Consider the following 21,202-nt stretch of genomic DNA (forward strand, 5'->3'; position numbering starts at 1 on the left):
GTTTGTAGATGTGTGGTATCATTTCTGAGGGCTCTGTTCTGTTCCATTGATCTATATCTCTGTTTTGGTACCAGTACCATGCTGTTTTGGTTACTGCAGCCTTGTAATATAATTTGAAGTCAGGTAGTGTGATGCCTCCAGTTTTGTTCTTTTTGCTAAGGACTGTCTTGGCAATGTGAGCTCTGTTTTGGTTCCATATGAACTTTAAAGTAGTTTTTTCCAATTCTGTGAAGAAAGCCATTGGTAGCTTGATGGGGATGGCATTGAATCTATAAATTACCTTGGGCAGTATGGCCATTTTCACAATATTGATTCTTCCTATCCATGAGCATGGAATGTTTTTCCATTTGTTTGTGTCCTCTTTTATTTCGTTGAGCAGTGGTTTGTAGTTCTCCTTGAAGAGGTCCTTCACATCTCTTATAAGTTGAATTCCTAGGTATTTTATTCTCTTTGAAGTAATTGTGAATGGGAGTTCACTCATGATTTGGCTCTCTGTTTGGCTGTTATTGGTGTATAAGAATGCATGTGATTTTTGCACATTGATTTTGTATCCTGAGACTTTGCTGAAGTTGCTTATCAGCTTAAGGAAAGATAATGGGGTTTTCTAAATATACAATCATGTCATCTGCAAAGAGGGACAATTTGACTTCCTCTTTTCCTAATCAAATACCCTTTATTTCTTTCTCCTGCCTGAATGCCCTGGCCAGAACTTTCAACGCTTTGTTGAATAGGAGTGGTGAGAGAGGGCATCCCTGTCTTGTGCTAATTTTCAAAGGGAATGCTTCCAGTTTTTGCCTATTCAGTATGATACGGGCTGTGGGTTTGTCACAAATAGCTCTTATTATTTTGAGATACGTCACATCAATACCTAGTTTATTGTGAGTTTTTAGCATGAAGGGTTGTTGAATTTTGTTGAAGGCCTTTCTGCATCTATTGAGATAATCATGTGGTTTTTTTCTTTTGGTTCTGTTTATATGAGGGATTACATTTATTGATTTGCGTATGTTGAACCAGTCTTGCATCCCAGGGATGAAGCCCACTTGATCGTGGTGGATAAGCTTTTTGATGTGCAGCTGAATTCAGTTAGCCAGTATTTTACTGAGGATATTTGCATCCATATTCAACAGGGATAGTGGTCTAAAAATCTCTTTTTTTGTTGTGTCTTTGCCAGGCTTTGGTATCAGGATGATGCCAGCCTCATAAAATGAGTTAGGGAGGATTCCCTCTTTTTCTATTGATTGGAATAGTTTCAGAAGGAATGGTACCAGCTCCTCTTTGTACCTCTGGTAGAATTTGGCAGTGAATCTGTCTGGTCCTTGACTTAGAGACACACATATGCTCAAAATAACGGGATGGAAGAAAATCTACCAAGCAAATGGAAAACGAAAAAAGCAAGGGTTTCAATGCTAATCTCTGATAAAACAGACTTTAAACTATTAAAGATCAAAAGAGACAAAGAAGGCCATTACATAATGGTAAAGGGATTAATTCAACAAGAAGAGTGAACTATCCTAAATATATATGCACCCAATACAGGAGCACCCAGATTCATAAAGCAAGTCGTTAGAGACCTACAAAGAGACTTAGACTCCCACGTAATAATAATGGGAGACCTTAACATCCCACTGTCAACATTAGAAAGATCAACAAGACAGAAAATTAACAAGGATATTCAGGACTTGAACTCAACTCTGCACCAAGTGGACCTAATAGATATCTACAGAACTCTCCACCCCAAATCAACAGAATATATATTCTTCTCAGCACCACATCGCACTCATTCCAAAATTGACCACATAGTTGGAAGTAAAGCACTCCTCAGCAAATGTAAAAGAACAAAAATTATAACAAACTGTCTCTCAGACCACAGTGCAATCAAACTAGAACTCAGGATTAAGAAACTGACTCAAAACCACACAACTACATGGAAACTGTACAACCTGCTCCTGAATGACTACTGGGTAAATAATGAAATGAAGGCATAAATAAAGATGTTCTTTGAAACCAATGATAACAAAGATGCGACATACCAGAATCTCTGGAACACATTTAAAGCAGTGTGTGGAGGGAAATTTATAGCACTAAAAGCACACAAGAGAAAGCAGGAAAGATCTTACATCGACATCCCAACACCACAATTAAAAGAACTAGAGAAGCAAGAGCAAACAAATTCAAAAACTAGCAGCAGGCAAGAAATAACTAAGATGAGAGCAGAACTGAAGGAGATAGAGACAGAAAAAACCCTTCAAAAGATCAGTGAATCCAGCAGCTGGTTTTTTGAAATGATCAACAAAATAGATAGATCACTAGCAAGACTAGTAAAGAAGAAAAGAGAAGAATCAAATAGACGCAATAAAAAATGATAAAGGGGATATCACCACTGATCCCACAGAATTACAAACTACCATCAGAGAATACCATAAATACCTCTATGCAAATAAACTAGAAAATCTAGAAGAAATGAATAAATTCCTGGACACATACACCCTCCCAAGACTAAACCAGGAAGTAGTTGAATCCCTGAATAGACCAATAACAGACTCTGAAATTGAGGCAATAATAGCCTACCAACCAAAAAAAGCATTCAGTTTCATGCATTCACAAAAGGATTATCTGGAATTGTATCTTATGTTTAAAAGAGAGGCAGATCCTAAAACTTTAGAAAATTTGCAGCTTGACAATGTGATAGAAATGAGAAGTCCATTTTCTGAGGGAAATTTCAAGCCAGCTGCAGAAATTTGCATAAGTAACAAGGAATCAAATGTTAATCACCGAGGAAATGAGGAACATGTTTCCAGGACATATCAGGACATATCAGGGGTCTTCATGGTAGACCCTCCCATCACAGGACTGGAGGCCTAGGAAAAAGAAATGGTTTCCTGGGCCAGGTTCAGGGCTTTGCTGCTTTGTGTAGTCTCAGGACGTGGTGCCCTGCATCCCAGCCATGGCTTGGAGGGGCCAACCTACAGCTCAGGCTGTTGCTTCAGAAGGTGCAAGCCAGAAGCCTTTGTAGCTTCCAAGTGGTGTTGGGTCTGTGGGTGTGCAAAAGTCAAGAACTGAGGTTTGAGAACCTCTGCCTAGATATCAGAGGATGTATGAAAAGGCCTGGATGTCCAGGCAGAGGTTTGCTGCAAGGGTGTAGCCTTCATGGAGAACCTCTGCTAGGGAAGTCCAGAAAAAAAAAATGTGGGCTGGAATCTCCCATATAGAGCCCCCACTGGGAAACTGCCTAGTGGTGCTGTGGGAGGAGGGCCATCACCCTCTAGACCCCAGAATGGTGTATTCACTGACAGCTTGCATTGTGCACCTGGAAAAGCCACAAAGAGTCAATGCCAGCCCATGAAAGCAGCTAAGGGGGTTTGTACCCTGCAAAGCCACAGGGGTGGAGCTGCCCAAGGCCATGGGAACCTACCTCTGTCATCAGCGTAACCTGGATGCAAGACATGGAATCAAAGGAGAGCATTTCAGAGTTTTAAGATTTAATGACTGTCTTGCTGGATATCAGACTTGCATGGGGCCTGTAGCCCAATCTCTCCCATTTGGAATGCATATATTTACCCAATGCTTGCAGCCCCACTGTATCTAGGAAGTAACTAATTTGCTTTTGATTTTATAGGCCTATAGGCAGAAGGGACTTGCCTTGTTTCAGATGAGACTTTGGACTTGGGCTTTGGGTTAATGCTAGAAAAAATTCAGACTTTGGGGAACTGAAGGCATGATTTGTCTTGATATGTGAAAGGGACATGGGATTTGGGAGGGACGAGGGGTAGAATGATATGGTTAGGCTTTGTGTCCCCACCCAAATATCATCTTGAATTGTAATCCCCATAATTCCCATAATCCCTACATGTCAAGGGAGAGACCAGATGGAGGTGGTTGAATCATGGGGGTAGTTCCCTCATGCTGTTCTCATGATATGAGTGAGTTCTCATGAAATATCATGGTTTTATAAGTTTGGGAAGTTCTTCCTGTGTTCATTCTCATTCCTGTCGCCATGCGAAGATGGTGTGTTGCTTCCCCTTCACCTTCTGCCATGATTGTAAGTTTCTTGGGGTCTTACAGCCATGCTGAACTGTGAGCCAATTGGACCCCTGTCCTTTATAGATCACCCAGTGTCAGGCTGTTCTTTATAGCAAAGTGAAAACAGGCTAATACACAATCTTATTTATTATGTCATAAAAAAAGATACAAGAATAAAAATTGTGAGAAATTGGTTTTAGTTCCTTCCTCTCTTACTTCCCTCTTTTGTTCTCCCTTGCTCCTCCCTCCAGAAATATTTAAAAACAAATAATTGATTTCTGATGTCAAGAAGTTCTACCAGCCTCGGTGGCTCACACCTCTAATCTCAGCATTTTAGAAGACCAAGGCGGGAGGATTACTTGGGCTCAGGAGTTCAAGACCCCGATGAGCAACATAATGAGACCTTGTCTCTACAAATAATAATAATAATAATGATGATAAAATAACTAGATGTGGTGGTGCAAACCTGTGGTACCAGCTACTCAGGAGGCTGAGGCAGGAGAATTGCTGGAGCCGAGGCTACAGTGAGTCAAGATTGCACAACTACACCCCAGCCTGGCTGACAGAGCAAGACCCTGTCTAAAAAGAAAAAAATGAAACAAAACAAAAAACAAAACTGCTCAAACAAGAACAAGCAGAGGAGACAGACACTTTGGTTCTCACACTAACTCACTCTATCTCACTTTGGAACCAGGCAAAGCCACTTGGATTTTTTGCCCATATTTCCTTCAACTATAAAGTGAAGGTAGTTGAGTTAGTAGTTACCTAAGGTTATTTTTAGTTACTAAACTTTATGTTTTCCTTGCTGTGGGCTGTCATAATATCACTGAGGTGATGACTGTACTGTCTGTTTCCAGGTTTTTTACCATTGTTGTTTTATTTTTATTTATTGTTGTTATTTAAATTTGTTTTTCATATGAAGGATATGGGTGAGTGCATCCTTTAGTTGCCATGTGAAGATTTCTCTATATTTAGTTTATCTGTCCTGGGGTGAGTGGAAGAGCCAATCACCACCCTGAATTTCTCAATACAGTATGCATATACCACCACATGGAATACGGAATATATCCTTGCTCTCTCCTGTCAGAGCCATTTGACTATGTGCAAATCATTTAATCTGTTTGGGCCTCCGTTTCCTCATCTGTAAAACAGAGAGAAAGCTACTTTTCTCACAGCTCTCTCTCAAGAAGTAAATGAGGTAATGAGTGAGAAAGCCTTCTGTGAAATGAACAGAAGTCAGATGTAGAGCAGCTGAATAACTTGCTATAGCAATGCTCTCCACAATCTTTTGGCACCAGGGATCAGTTTCTCGGAAGACAATTCTTCCACAGACAGAGAGTGGGCTGGAGTGGGATGGTTTGGGGATGAAACTGTTCCACTTTAGATCATCAGGAGGCATTAGAATCTCATAACGACTGTACAACCTAGATCTCTCTCATGTGCAGTTCACAATAGGGTTCATGCTTCTATGAGAATCTAATGTTGCCACTGATCTGACAGGAGGCAGAGCTCAGGCGGTAATGCTTGCTGGTCTGCTGCTCACTTCCTGCTGTCTGGCCAGGTTCCTAACAGGCCATAGAACCTGTAGTGCGGGGGTCCCCAATCCCCAAACCATCAACCTGTAGAAGGGAGTCCTGTGCCAGAGGGACCTCTTACCACTAGATGGCAGGATGGAGGTATCAAGTTTGCCCACCTTACTTAGCTATTCCATGCTCATTTGACAGTATCTATTTCTCTCCCTCTTTTTTTTTTTTAAAGTATTTATTTATTTATTTATTTTATTTTAATAGAGTTTTGGAAACGGGTGGTGTTTGGTTACATGAATAAGTCCTTTAGTGTCGATTTCTGAGATTTTGGTGCACCCATCCCCTGAGCAATGTACTCTGTACCCAATGTATAGTCTTCTATCCCTCACCCAATTCCCATCCTTTCCCCAGAGTCCGTTGTATCATTCTTATGCCTTTGCAACCACACAGTTTAGCTCCCACTTATGAGTGAGGATATATGATGTTTGGATCCTTCCTGGGTTACTTCACTTAGAATGATGCTCTCCAGTTTCATCCAGGTTGCTCCAAAAGCCATTACTTTTTTCCTTTTTATTGAGTAGTATTCCATGACATATATGTGTGTGTACATATATATATATATATATTACATTTCCTTTATCTACTCATTGATTGATGGGCATTTGGGGTGGTTGCATATTTTTGTAATTGCAAATCGTGTTGCTAGAAACATGGGTATGCAAGTATCTTTTTTGTATAATGACTTCTTTTCCTCTGAGTAGATACTCAGTAATGGGATTACTGTATCAAATGGTAGGTCTACTTTCAGTTCTTTAAGGAATCTGCACACTGTTTTCCATAGTGGTTTTACTAGTTTACATTACCGCCAATAGTGTAAAAGTGTTCCTTTTCGACCACATTTTTGCCAACATCTAATATTTTTTGAAGTTTTGATTATGGCCATTCTTACAGGAATAAGGTGGTATTGCATTGTGGTTTTGCTTTGCATTTCCCTGGTAATTAGTGATGGTGAGCATTTTTTTCATTTGTTGGCCATTTTTATATCTTCTTCTGAGAACCATCTCTTCATTGCCTTGGCCTACTTTTTGATGGGATTGTTCGTTTTTATCTTGCTAATTTGTTTGAGTTCCTTGTAGATTCTGGATATTAGTCCTCTGTTGGATGTATAGTTTGTGAAGATTTTCTCTCACTTGGTGAGTTGTCTGTTTACTCTGCTGATTATTTCCTTTGCTATGCAGAAGCTTTTTAGTTTAATTAAGTTCTATCTATTTATCTTCATTTCTGTTGCATTTACTTTTGAGTACTTGGTCATGAAGTTTTTGCCTAAGCCAATGTCTAGAAAGGTTTTTCCAATGTTATCTTCTAGAATTTTTATGGTTTCAGGTCTTAGATTTAAGTCTTTGATCCATCTTCAGTTGATTTTTGTATAAGGTGAGAGATGAGGATCCAGTTTCATTTTTCTACATGTGGCTTGCCAATTATCCCAGCACCATTTGTTGCAGAGGATGTCCTTTCCCCCACTTTATATTTTTGTTTGCTTTGTCAAAGATCCATTTAATGTAAGTATTTGGCTTTATTTCTGGGTTCTCTATTCTGTTTTATTGGTCTATGTGCATATTTTCATACAAGTACCATGTTGTTTTGGTGACTATGGTCTTATAGTATAGTTTGAAGATGGGTAATGTGATGCTATCTGATTTGTTCTTTTTGTTTAGTCTCGCTTCGGCTATGTGGGCTCTTTATTGGTTTCATACAATTTTTTTCTAGTTCTGTGAAGAATGATGGTGGTATTTTGATGGGAATTGCATGGAATTTTGTAGATTGCTTTTTGAAGTGTGGCCATTTTCATAGTATTGATTTTACTCATCCATAACCTAGGATGTGTTTCCATTTTCTTTACATTGTCTATGATTTCTTCCAGCAGTGTATGTAGCTTTCCTCATAGAGCTCTTTTCCCTCCTTGGTTATATATTTCCTGAGTATTTTATTTCTTCTGCAGTAAATTCTCTTAAATTTGAGTTCTTAATTTGATTCTCAGCTTCATTGTTGTTGGTGTATAGCGGGGCTACTGATTTGTGTACATTAATTTTGTATCCTGAAACTTTGCTGAATTTATCAGTTCTTGGAGCTTTTTGGATGAGTCGTTAGGGTTTTCTAGGTATACAGTCCTGTCATCAGCAAACAGTGACAGTTTGACTTCTTCTTCACCGATTTGGATGCCTTTTATTTCTCTCTTTTGTCTGCTCTGGCTAGGACTTCTAGTATTATGTGGAATAGAGGTGGTGAAAGTGGGCATTCTTGTCTTGTTCCAGTTCTCAGGGAGAATGTTTTCAACTTTTCCCCATTCAGTATAGTGTTGGATGTGAGTTTGTCATAGATGGCTTTTATTACCTTAAGGTATGTACCTTCTATACTGATTCTGCTGAGGATTTTAATCATAAAGGGATGCTGGGTTTTGCCAAGTGATTTTTCTGCATTTATTGTGATGATCACGTGATTTTTGTTTTTAATTCTGTTTATGTTGTATATCGCATTTATTGACTTGCAGATGTTAAACCCTCTCTGCATCCACGGTATGAAATCCACTTGGTCATTGTGGATTATCTTTTTGATAAGCTGTTGGATTCAGTTAACTACTATTTTGTTGAGGATTTTTGCATCTATGTGCATCAGAGATATTGGCCTGAAGTTTTCTGCTTTTATTTTTTTCCTGGTTTTGGTATTAGGGTAATACTGGCTTCACAGAATGATTTAGGGAGGATTCCCTGTTTCTCTGTCTTTTGGAATATGGTCAATGGGAATGATATCAATTTTTCTTTGAATGTTTAATAAAATTCAGCTTTGAATTCATCTGGTCCTGGATATTTTGGGGGGTAACCTTTTAATTACTATTTCAATCTTGCTGCTTATTATTGGTCTGTTCAGAGATTCTATATTTTCCTGGTTTAATCTAGGAAGATTGCATATTTCCAGGAATCTATCCATCTGCTGTAGGAGTCCTAGTTTGTGCATTTAAAGGTGTTCATAGTAGCCTTGAATTATCTTTTGTATTTCTATGGTATTGATCATAATATCTCCCTTTTTGTTTCTAATTGAGCTTATTTGGATCTTCTGTCTTCTTTTCTTGGTTAATCTCACTAATGGTCTGTCAATTTTATTTATCTTTTCAAGGAACTACCTTTATGTTTAATTTATCTTTTGTCTTGTTTTTGTTTGTTTGTTTCAATTTTGTTTAGTTCTGCTCTGATCTTAGTTATTTCTTTTCTTCTGTGTTTGGGTTTGGTTCGTTCTTGTTTCTCTAGCTGCTTGAGATGTAACCTTAGAGTGTCTATTTGTGCTCTTTCAAACATTTTGACGTAGGTATTCAATGTTATCAACATTCCTCTTAGCACTATCTTTGCTTTCTCATAGGTTTTGATAGGTTGTGTCACTATTATCATTTAGTTGATATAATTTTTAAATTTTCATCTTGATTTCATTGTTGACCCAATGATTATTCAGGAGCAGTTTACTAATTTCTATATATTTGCATGGTTTTGAGTGTTCCTTGTGGCATTGATTTTGAATTTTATTCTACTGTGGCCTAAGAGAGTACTTGCTATAATTTTGATTCTCTTAAATTTGTTGAGACTTGTTTTGTGGCCTACCATATGGCCTATCTTGGAGAATATTCTATGTGCTGATGAAGAAAAAGTATACTCTTCAGTTATTGGGTAGAATGTTCTGTAAATATCTGTTTAGTCCATTTTTTCTAGGCAATAGTTTAAACCCATTGTTTCTTTGTTGGCTTTCTGTCTTGAAGACCTAGCTAGTGCTCTCAGTGGAGTATTAAAGTCTGCCACTATCATTGTGTTACTGTCTATCTCATTTCTTAGGTCTAGTAGTAATTGTTTTATAAATTTGGGAGTTCCAGTGTTAGGTGCATACATATTTAGTATTGTGATATTTTCCTGTTGGGCTAGCTTTTTAAATCAATATATAACATCCCTCTTTGTCTTTTTTAATAGCTCTTCCTTTAAAGGTTGTTTTGTCTGATATTAAAATAGCTATTCCTGCTCATTTTTGGTGTCCTTTTGCATGGAATATCTTTTTCCACCACTTTACCTTAAATTTATGTGAGACTCACCTTATGTGTCAGGTGAGTCTCTTGAAGACAGAAGCTACTTAGTTGGTGAATTCTTATCCATTCTGCCATTCTGTATCTTTTAAGTGAAGCATGTAGGCCATTTGCATTCAACGTTTGTCTTGAGATGTGAGGTATTATTTTATTCATCATGCTGTTTGTTGCCTGAATGCCTTGTTTTTGTTTGTTTGTTTGTTTGTTTTTTGTTTTGTTTTGTTTTTCATTGTGTTGTTGTTTTATAGGTCCTGGGAGATTTACGTTTTAAGGAGATTCTATTTTGGTGTATTTTGAGTATTTTTTTTTTTCAAGATTTAGAGCTCCTTTTCGCAGTTCTTGTAGTGCTAGGTTGGTAGTGGTGAATTCTCTCAGCATTCATTTGTCTGAAAAAGACTGCACCTCTTCTTCATTTATGAAGCTTAGTTTTGCCGGATACAAAATTGTTAGCTGATAATTGCTTTAAGGAAGCTAACGATAGGACCCCAATTCCTTCTAGCTTGTAGGATTTCTGCTGAGAAATCCGCTGTTAACCTGATAGATTTCCCTTTATAGGTTACCTGATGCTCTTGCCTCTGAGCTCTTAATATTTTTTCCTTCATCTTGACTTTAGAAAACCTGATGACTATTTGTCTAGGTGATGATCTTTTTATATTGAATTTCCCAGGTGTTCTTTGAGCTTCTTGTATTTGGATGTCTAGATCTCTAGCAAGGCCAGGGAAGTTTTCCTTGATTATTCCCTCAAACATGTTGTCCAAACTTTTACATTTCTCTTCTTCCTCAGGAACACCAATCATTCTTATGTTTGGATGTTTAACATAGTGCCAAGCTTCTTGGAGGCTTTGTTAATTTTTTAAATTCTTTTTTTTTTCTTGTCTTTGTCAGATTGAGTTAATTTGAAAGCCTTGTTTTCAAGCTCTGAAGTTTTTTCTTCTACTTGTTTGATTCTGTTGCTGAGCCTTTCCAGTGCATTTTGCAATTCTCTAAGTGTGTCCTTCATTTTCAGAAGCTGTGATTGTTTTTTTATTTATGCTATCTATTTCACTGGAGATTTTTTCCATTCATATTCTGTATCCTTTTTTTTTTTAATTTCTTTGAGTTGAACTTTACCTTTTTCTGTTGCCACCTTGATTGGCTTAATTGTCAACCTTCTGAATTCTTTTTCTGGCAATTCGAAGATTGCATCTTGGTTTGAATCCATTGCTGGTGAGCTAGTGTGACTTTTTGGGGTGTTGAAGATCCCTGTTATGTTATTACCAGAGTTGTTTTTCTGGTTCCTTCTCATTTGAGTAGAATATGTCTGAGGGAAGTTCTGGGACTCAAGGGCTGCTCTTCAGATTCTTTTATCCCACAGGGTGCTCCCTTAATGAGGTGCTCTGCCCTTTCCTCTAATGATGGAGCTTCCTGAGAGACGAATTGTTTGGAATTTGGAGTTACCAGGCTTCAGGTTGGTACTGGAGAGTGTCTGCAAAGAGTCCTGGGGTGTGATCTGTCTTCAGGTCTCTCAGCTGTTGATATCAGCACCTGCTCCGGTGGAGGTAGCAGGGGAATGAAATGGGCTTTGTAAGGGTCCTTGATTGTATTTCTGTTAAGTGCGCTGGTTTTCTGTTTGTTGGCCTCCAGCCAGGAGGTGGCACTTTGAAGAGTGCATCAGTTGTGGTAGTATGGGGAGGGCCAGGCAGTGGGCATGGCCATAGAGCTCCCAAGAGATTATGTCCTTTGTCTTTAGCTACCAGGGCAAGTAGAGAAAGACCATCAGGTGGGAGCAGGGTTAGGTGTGTCTGAGCTCAGACTCTCCTTGGGCAGGGCTTGCTGCAGTTACTGTGTCTGTTGGGGATGGTGGTGTGGTTCCCAACTCAATGGAGTTATGTTCCCAGGGTGATTATGGCTGCATCTGCTGTGTCACATAGGTTACCAGAGAAGTAGGGGAAATCTGGCAGCCACAGGCCTCACCTAGCTCCTATGCAGCCCACAGTCCAAAAGGCTGGTTTCACTTCCACAGTGCTCCCCACAATGACACTGAGTTTATTTCCAGGTAGCCAGTGAGCAGGGCTGAGAACTTGTCCCAGGTTACAAGCCTCCTAGCTAAGAAAGCAAACAGACTCACAGTTCCTTGGCTGTCCCATGGAGCCTGCAGCAGCAACCTACCTCCTTCAAAGGGTCTGTGGATTCTCTCAGCTTCCTTGACATGTTCCTGTGGTTGTTCCTGGAGCAAAAGTTGATGATGTGCATCTCTATATGCTGCCCTTTCCATTGGAGTGGGAGCTGCAAGTTAATCCTGCCTTCCCTCTGCCATTTTCCCCTATATGCCCTCTATTTCTTTCCCACTTTCATTAATCCATCCACCATTCAGGTTTTACTTCCTTTTCTCCCAAGACCTCCAGACCAGCACTGTGAAGCTCTTCTTTTAAGTTGTCAAAGGAAGAATTTTTGGCCACATATTTGGAATTGCCTGTCCTCATTCTTCAGCTACTTTGTTGGCTTACTAGCCTTGACTACTCAGGAGGAAAGCCAAGTATCTCTGTCTGGGGGGCTTGGCTGCCATTCCTGCCACATAGGGAGCCAATCCCATAAAACTGTTTCCACATGCTCACGTGTGACTCAGCATTTTTGATGGTCTGATATCAAAGGGACCCCTGAAGGCTTGAGTGTCTAAGAGAAGAACTCTCCATCCCCAGCACCTGGGAAATCTTATTAGTCCAGCTGGAATACACACATTTCCACCATTTGGGCTTAAGGCATTGTTTCTTATTGTATGCCCCATGAAAATACATGTCCCATGGCATGGATTTTACATAATTTTTTGTTTGTTTATTTGTTATGTTAGCGCAAGGAACTGTATCTCAGAAAAAAAGACTGGGTTTTGATGGGATCAGAGCGCAGGATATTTTAGAGGAAAAACAGAGACCAGAGATTATTATTATAGATAGCATCTGACAAATACACATGTTCATAAAGAGACAGAATAGTATAGGGTTAGGTGTTATCACTAGATTAAATGAGACAATGTGTATGAAGTCTTTAGCCCAGAGACCGACACAACGTAAGCACTAAACCAGTATTATTATTACTACAGTGTGCCTCACACGTTCCAGATACTGGGGCTACAACAAAGAACTATACAGACTTGGTTCTTGCCCTCAGGGAACTGAATTTGGTAGCTAGGCAACTAATAATTAAAATAGCGTTTATGGTGAATACTATGGCATGAGAAGGTCAGAGTAGGGTATTAGGAGAGCATGAGCAGAGGCTCATAATTTAGTATTTTGCCTAAGAGAGCTTTCTGGAGAAGATGATTTTCTATTCTGAGGCCGGAACGAGGAATGAGTGATATGGGAAAGGGAAGGAGAGGAGAGTTTCAAATATGGGGAACACATGCATGAAAATCCAGAACTGGGACAATCAAGGCATGTTTCAAGAGCTACAAAGGAATTTAGTTGTTGGAGGATAGAGTACCAGAAGGTCGCTATATTTAGATGATGCTGAAGAGGTTGGCAACAAAAAGGAGAATGGGAAATTTCCAATATCTTTTTGTTGATTGAAGCTGGAACTGACTACCACAAAATCAGAAAAAACATTGATTACCAGTACAAATCTGCTAATTGCTTTCGGAACATTGATGCCGCAATCAACTTTTCTCGAATTTGGGAGAAAACTGAATGTTTTGGTTACCACTTCATGTTCTGAATCATATGCCACAATTGAAATATTGTTGCTTCTCTGTTTACAAGTTTTTCTTTCCTTTTCCCTCAGAAGGGTCAAAGAGAGCCAAAGGTATCTTCCTTCACATTTCTTAACATATACCATGTGTGGACTTACAAAGAAGAACAAGCAAGGACCCCTTAGTATAGAAGAAGACTCAGTTGAATAAATAGGAAGTTCAAAATATTATAAGCTTTAAAAATAATAGGTATATAGAAAATTAAATAACACAATTAATCTCTTGTCCACTCCTACCTTCTACTACGGTAACCATTGTTAATAAATTAGTGTGAATTTTTTTGTACATCTTTCTCTAAGACAAAAACAGATAAAGCTATATTCACAGAAAAGCTGTTTCCTTGTTTTTAAAAGGGATAATAGTACCTCACCTATTACTTTGCAACTTGCATTTTTATTTAATAATACATCATAGATAACACTCCAGTTTTAGAATCATAAAGATTTAATCCAATCTTTTTCATAGCTACATATTATTCCTCAATACAATGTGCTGTACTGTAATCAACCTTTCCACTCTTGATGGACTTTCAGATTGTTCTCAGGGTGTGTGTGTGTGTGTGTGTGTGTGTGTGTGTGTTGTGCTATCAAGTACTATAATAAATATGCATATATGTGGAATTTTTCTATGGGTTGTCATGGCAGGTGCCAAAAGTGGGCTAAATGAGTCAAATGTGTGTACATTTTAATCATCATTAGATTTTTGCAAAAATGTTGTGGCAAATGATGATAATGCTGTGTGTTCTTAGTAGACTAGAATACCATCGCTCTTTTTCATTGTTACCAATCTGATGGGTGGCAAATTATATCACATTGTTATTTTAATTTGAATTATTTTTGTTCCAGGGGACTGGAGCATATTTTCATTTGCTTATTTGCCTTCTTTATATATTATTTTGTACATTCTTAATTCATAAGGTTTGCTTATTTTCTTATATTAAGTTACTTGCCCTTTTTATTTGTAGATTTTTATCATGTTGCAAAATTAATCTCTTGAAATATTGTGCACAACTAGTTTTCCCAATCTATCATTTGTCTCTGAATTTTTAATTCTCTCTGGGAAATAGGATGACTTTGTTGGACTATTGGGTGAGTCCAGGGTCATCATATTGTATGGGGAGTGGTGGTGTACATACTACTTGCTCTCCTTTGACCCTATGGCATACTTAATTATTAATACGAAAATAAACACTCATGAAACAGATATGATGACAAATTACTCTTTTTTAAAATATATTCGAATAATCTAGCAACGCGAATTCCAGCACTGTCATTCTTCTTAGGTGATGAGGAAAATCTAACACATTTATTTTCTTCAAATTAGATTTTTTTTTTCTTTTTAAAAGAAATCCTAAGTATTTGAGGGGCAAGAAAATACTTGCTTTTTGCTTCATGGGAAGGTGTGAAACTCAGCTTCTTGCAATCAGATGAATAAACAAACTGAAAACAATCAGATCACAGTAGAAAAAAATAGGTTTTCCAGTTGTACAACTAGTTGCTCAAAAGTTCAACTTCAGATTGTTCTGGCTTCTGATGTAACATTACAGCACACTCCATCCTGTAGTACACCAATAAATTCAGATATTTTCTCAAGAATCTTTGTCAGAATTGTGGTACACATTAGGGCTAGACTAGCAGCAAGGATCCTGGAGGTGGGAGGGGACAAGAGCACATCTATCTCTCTATCATCTAATTATCTATCTATCTATCTGTCTGTCTATCTATCTGTCTGTCTATCTATCTATCTATCTATCTATCTATCTATCTATCTATCTATCTATCTATCTATCTATCTATCTATCTTTTCTGACAAGACTAGAAGTTCTGGGCTGTAAGACTAACAAACCCTGTCACTTTTTATGCTACATAATTTGGCATAATAGTAAACATGCTAGTCTGAGAGGCAAATAGGTAACTGAGCTCAGAACTGTAATTCTTTTCTTCCCTGTGGAAATGTGGATTTTCAAAATACTATGCAAGTTCTCTTCCAATTTTTTTAGAAATTAACTTTGCTTTTTCTTCAGAGTTTCAAATCTTTGCTAGGGTTGTTTCTTTTCAGCATCTGATGTTACCTGTATTCTTCAAGTGATTTTTTGAAGCTTTTTAAAGGCCTGCCCATTTTTTTGCTGCTTAACTTTCTAACCAATGAAAATTCAACACTAAGGGTAGGGGAAGGGGCAGGTGAGAAGAGTAGGAAGATTTTAGAGCAAAAGAATGACAAAAACTCAGTGATTTTAATCTTCACCAAGGCACTTGGAATAATATTGTGTACCTGTAAATTACCAATTTTTCAATGTTTGCACTCTGAGATACCTTCACATTGCAGTCAAATAATTTGTCCACCTGTTAATAACTTTTAATTAGTCTAACTCGGGGGCAGGAACCACACAGACTATTAAGGGTGTAATAGCTGGTAAGTGACAAGAAGGGTTGTGAATCCTTGATCTTCACAAGGTAACTTCCCCTCTCACTCCCTGTGGGATGAGGTGAGACTACCCAGCAAGTCTCCTCTGTGGGTGCTTCTTCAGACAAACTTTAATCACACATCATTACTGACAACTAAAAATCTAACCACAGAAAATTACTGCAGACTAATCTATTCCCTAAATTACTAAACACAACCCTGAAAATAAATACACACGATGGAGAATGAGTGAGCAATTGGCATGTTCCACTGGTAACTACAAAATATGAGTTGTATTTCCACTGTTCTTTAGAATATAAATATATATGATGGAGTGTGAGAGTCAGCGATTTGGAGGGCATGCTCCATTGGTAACTATACAATATTCGTTATGTATCTAGTATTTTTTAGAAATGGATCTTCATATGTTCCTCAAATATCAGCTAGGATTTCCCCTACCACCCTCCACCGGTGCACATTTCTGTTTGCTTCATTCTAGATGACCAATTTCCATAAGAAACCCACTCCTGACAAGCATTTTTTGAGTTTTAGAGGAATTCTCTGACGATCTGGCAGATACAGAAAGAATTTACAAGCAAACTACTGCCTTCCTTTTCAACATCTCCTGGCTCCATGAACGCTTCTATTTCCTATTATCTCTTTGCTCCTTCTGTCTGAGAAATATCCCTCAGGACAATTCCGTCTGAGGATACACCACATTTTCTCTTCTAAGAATGTCTAGTGGTTTTTTTTTTTTTTTTACTTCTGAGTCATTGGGAGCAGCCAATACCCAGCTTTTGGGTGGAGGGAATAGTGATTCTCAGCTTTGATTCTTTTCTATCTTATTAAGGCATCCTGTAAGTCAGCAGCACTCAAACTTGTTGTCTTAGAATTCCTTACAGCTTTTGTCTATGGGAGTGTATCTATCAACTTTTATCATACTCGAAATTGAAAGTTTTTTAAAAAATAGAATTTCCTTTAAAATAACAATGAGTGCATTATGTATTAATATACATAATATTTTAAAGAAAAGTAACTATGATTTCCAAGACAAAAAAATTAAAGAATAGCATTGGTTTTCTTTTTTTGCACATTTCTTTAATGTACAGCTTGATAGAAGATGCCTGCTTCTGTATTCTGCTATATTGTTTAGGTTGACCCATGCAAAGAAAATTCAGGCTCATAGTTGGAAAATAGGAGTATTTTAAGATTTTCAGACAATTGTGGTTTTCTTTTTTTGCTACTACATCAAATCTTAACAAGTGGCAGTTTCTTAAAGGTTATATGCAATGCAGAAATCTGAAAGCATATCAATAAACATGCACTCTGTTACATTAAAATTTATTATCTGATCCTGCTTTTTGAGTGGATCTTTTGTTCATACATTAGTCACTTAAAAAATATTGATTTCCAGAATTATGCAGACCTTTTAAATGCAGTTGTTAATACCACCATCAATCTCAAAGAAAAGTCTTGCAGCAGTAGGAAGATGCCAAGATTCTAGAGGCAAATACTGTATTTCTAAAATCTTAATTCCATTTGCAGTGGTAACACTTTATACATATTTATTTATTTTTAAACCACAGAATATTAAAAACTTGTTTTCAGTGGTCAAGGCTTAAGAAAATAAGTGCATTTGGCTGTATCATCAAGGACATTTTAAAGTGTAACCGCACCGCCCTCTTTTTTCCTGCAAGTGTGTGGCAGTAAATAAATTAATGACTACTTCTATAGTTTGTACCAGTGCCTTGATTCATGCTAAAGTGCTCAAGGTTTTATCCTCCATTGCTTTTGTACTATCAATGCAAATGCTGGAACAACAAAAAAAGGCAGTGGCTTTTAATTTTATTTTGAAAATATTTTGAGCACATTAACCCCCTGAAAGGCTCTTAGGTACTTTCAAGAGTAACTGAATATTACCAGTGTAGCCAGTGTTGAGATACTACCCTTCTAGATCTCAAATTTTAATGCACACACACATTGTTGGAGGGTCTTATTAAAATACAGATTGTGATTTAGTAGTCCTGAGGTGGGACCAGAAAGTTGCACTTCTAACAAGTTTCCAAGTGAAGATGATGCTTCCTGTAGGTGGCTGCATTTTGAGTAGCAAGTCTGTAGCCCTGCATTGCCCAAAATGATAGCCACTAACTACATATGGCTAAATAATTTAACTTTAAAGTCATTAAACTTAAATTAAATATCCAGTTTATCAGTCATATTAGCCACATTTTGAGTACTCAAAACTACTTGATGCTGGTGGCTATCATATTAAACAGAAAAAGCATTGATCATTTTCATCATCTTAGAGTCTTACGGACAGTGCTGCTCTAGTTTATTTACATGGAGTAAATAATGACAGGAAAATGTAACTGAATTTATTTAAATATTAATTAGAAGATACCCCTTAAAGCATTGGTAGGGTAACTTATTATGAATAACTGCCATTTTTTTTTTCTGATCAATGTCGCAAAGACAGACAATTTAGGGTTTTAAAAAATACTTTAAACTCAGTAGCTTCACATTGCCTGACTAATTTCTTATAAACCTCTGTAGTGTCATGTCATTATGAGCTACATAAACTGATAATTTGATGACTGGTACATATATTCCATTTTTGTGGGAGAAATGATTCTATTTAAAAGATAAAATAATTAAGCATACCTGATACAAAGAAAGAAAAATCCCTTACTCACTGTAAAATTTACTGATTTTTATATCCAAAACATGGTCCTCCATAAAACTCACAAGGAACAATTTCAGTGGAAAAAGTTCCACTGAGAGAATAAAAGGCTGTGCCTCAAGGGTTAACACTCAGGATAGTGTTTCTGCTGGGCGCGCCACTGCAGACAGCGTGCTGAGAGGCATTCCTTGGGGGTTCGTTTGGGCAGCCCTTCCTCTGGATGAGAGCTGGCCAAACTCTGTATACCCCACCTGAGTCAAGGAAACATTCCAAGTTAGGCTTTCCAAAAGCATTCGTAGTCTGCAAAGTTTGCAAGCTGAGACGAGCCTAGTTGGAATGAGGAGCAAGTATAAAAACTAATAAAAAGAGGAAGAGAAAAGAAGGGGAGGCCTTTTTAGATGGTACCATGAGCTCTTCTTTAGGATATTTCCTGTCTATATCAACAAGTACAACAAGTACTATATACTGTAAAGAGGAAGTTGTGAAACATAGCTTGTCAATTTGGGGCTACAAGAACATCCCAATAACAAAGCAAACACCTTTTGGTCAAACATGCTAGTTTCAAGAGTAGATGTGAGTCTAGATGTTTTTGGGGAAGGGAAAAATTTCTTTTTTTTTTTTTTTTGAGACGGAGTCTGGCTCTGTCGCCCGGGCTGGGGTGCAGTGGCCGGCGCTCTTATTCGTCTCTTTTTGTACCTAACATATTTCCATAAAATTTTTCAGTGAGAAATAATGAGACGAAGAGAGAGTGTTCCATCAGTCTCAGCCACTGGTTTGCCAGTGCCCGGAAACACAAGATCAGCAGCTCTTGTAATTTCATCCTCCAGGTATGTATTCTTGTCAGTTCAGTTTTCATTTTAGTAGATGTGTCTTGGCTTTGAATCTTTTCAGACATCAGTAAAATCTCCCCACAGGGAACCAACTGATGGACTCCCTTGGGATCTGCATATAATACACATGTTTTCCTACTGCTGCATTAATTGTCACTCTGGTTTATGACAGTCTATCTGGTACCACCATTCTCTCAGTCTCCTGGCCTCCACATACAAGGTTTCCGAGAACAACTCTTGACTGTGTGCTCTGTCCGAGACCCTGCAATAAAGTCTCAGTGGTGACTATGATTATGAGAAGCAAGGCTGGGGACATTGTTTTTGTTATTTAGTTCAGACAAAACTACATAGGGACATTCTATGTAAAAAGAAGGATTTGCTCTTTGGGATGGAAGTGGGACAGAAAGGAAACAGCTCTTCATGAGACAATCTTCTGCTGGAGCTCATTGCACAGCACTTGCTCCTCTCAGGCAAATGTGGCCTCTTTAGTTTACATAAGTCCCCACCTGAACCACTTGCCTCAGTTATGCTACCTGTCTGTGCTCTGCATTTGCTGTGGGACTCCTGCTTCAAAGCACCCATCAATCTATTGTCAGTTTCATTGTCTATTGCACCTGTGGGCATAAGAGTGATAGCTCCTCAGTAGTGCCATGGTGAGACATTCCAGCTTGTGAAGATAAGGAACTGGGGACCACGTTCTCTGCAACTTCTCAATGAACAGTTGGCATTTACTGAGTACCTACTGTTAGGAAAGCAGGAGCTTAGGAGAGCCATAGTAACACCATTTTAAGTTCAGCTCCATCTTGAGACTAACAAGGCACTTCCCTTGCCAGTCACAACCAATGGTCATAAGATGTTTATAGTTGAGGAAACAGCCTAAAGATACCTACCAGAAAAGACACCCTCCCACTACAACAGAGAATCCAGATGTCCCAATACCAATAACAATATATGCTTTCAAGATAGCAACAGTTATGCTTTGATGTACTCACACACTAAAATGACTAAAATGCCAAGGATAGTTTTATTTAAGACAATAGAATAATACATTTTGTCATCCTGTTACTTTAATGGAGTAAACCCTGAAGGCAAGCGCTTGATTTAGCCTTTACATAGACAATACCACTATTTAAGAAAATCTTAAAGATGTTACATTCCTTCTCTTGCTTTTCTGAGGGTGCCCTACAATGTAACAAAGTAGCTTTCAATAAACTGTCTCTTTCACTGCACTTTGCAACTTGGCTTGAATTTCTTCCTGTGTGAGATCTAAGAAACCTCTCCTGAGGTCTGGATCAAGACCCCTTTTCCAATAACACTATTGATACTGTTTGGCTTTGTGTCCCCACTCAAATCTCATCTTGAATTGTACTCCCATAATTCCCACATATTGTGGAAGGGATCCGATGGGAGATAAATGAATCATGGGGGCAGGTTTTTCCCATGCTATTCTCATGATAGTGAATAATTCTCATGAGATTTGATGGCTTTATAAGACAGAGTTTTCCTGCACAACCTCTCTTTGCCTGCCACCATCCACGTAAGATGTAACTTACTCCCCCTTGCCTTCCACCATGATTGTGAGGCTTCCTCAGCCACGTGGAACTGTAAGTCCAATTAAACCTTTTTCTTTTGTAAATTGCCCAGTCTCAGGTATGTCTTTATCAGCAGCATGAAAATTGACTAATACAACTACTATGTACCAGGCCATGGGTTAGGTGGTAGCAGAGAGTGGGCCTTCCATACTTTGTAAAATGAAAGAAATAAAAAGGATGTCTTATGAATTTTTTACAACAACCAAATTTACTAATGTGTGTTATAACTAGAGAAGCTTAATATTAAATATAATGGAGTAAGCCGTGAAGGCAAGCATGAAAGGCTTTTAGAATCCTCCATCTATTTCTCCTT

This window comes from Macaca mulatta, chromosome 5 (genome assembly GCF_049350105.2).
Source record: "Macaca mulatta isolate MMU2019108-1 chromosome 5, T2T-MMU8v2.0, whole genome shotgun sequence".
Classification (NCBI taxonomy): domain Eukaryota; kingdom Metazoa; phylum Chordata; class Mammalia; order Primates; family Cercopithecidae; genus Macaca; species Macaca mulatta.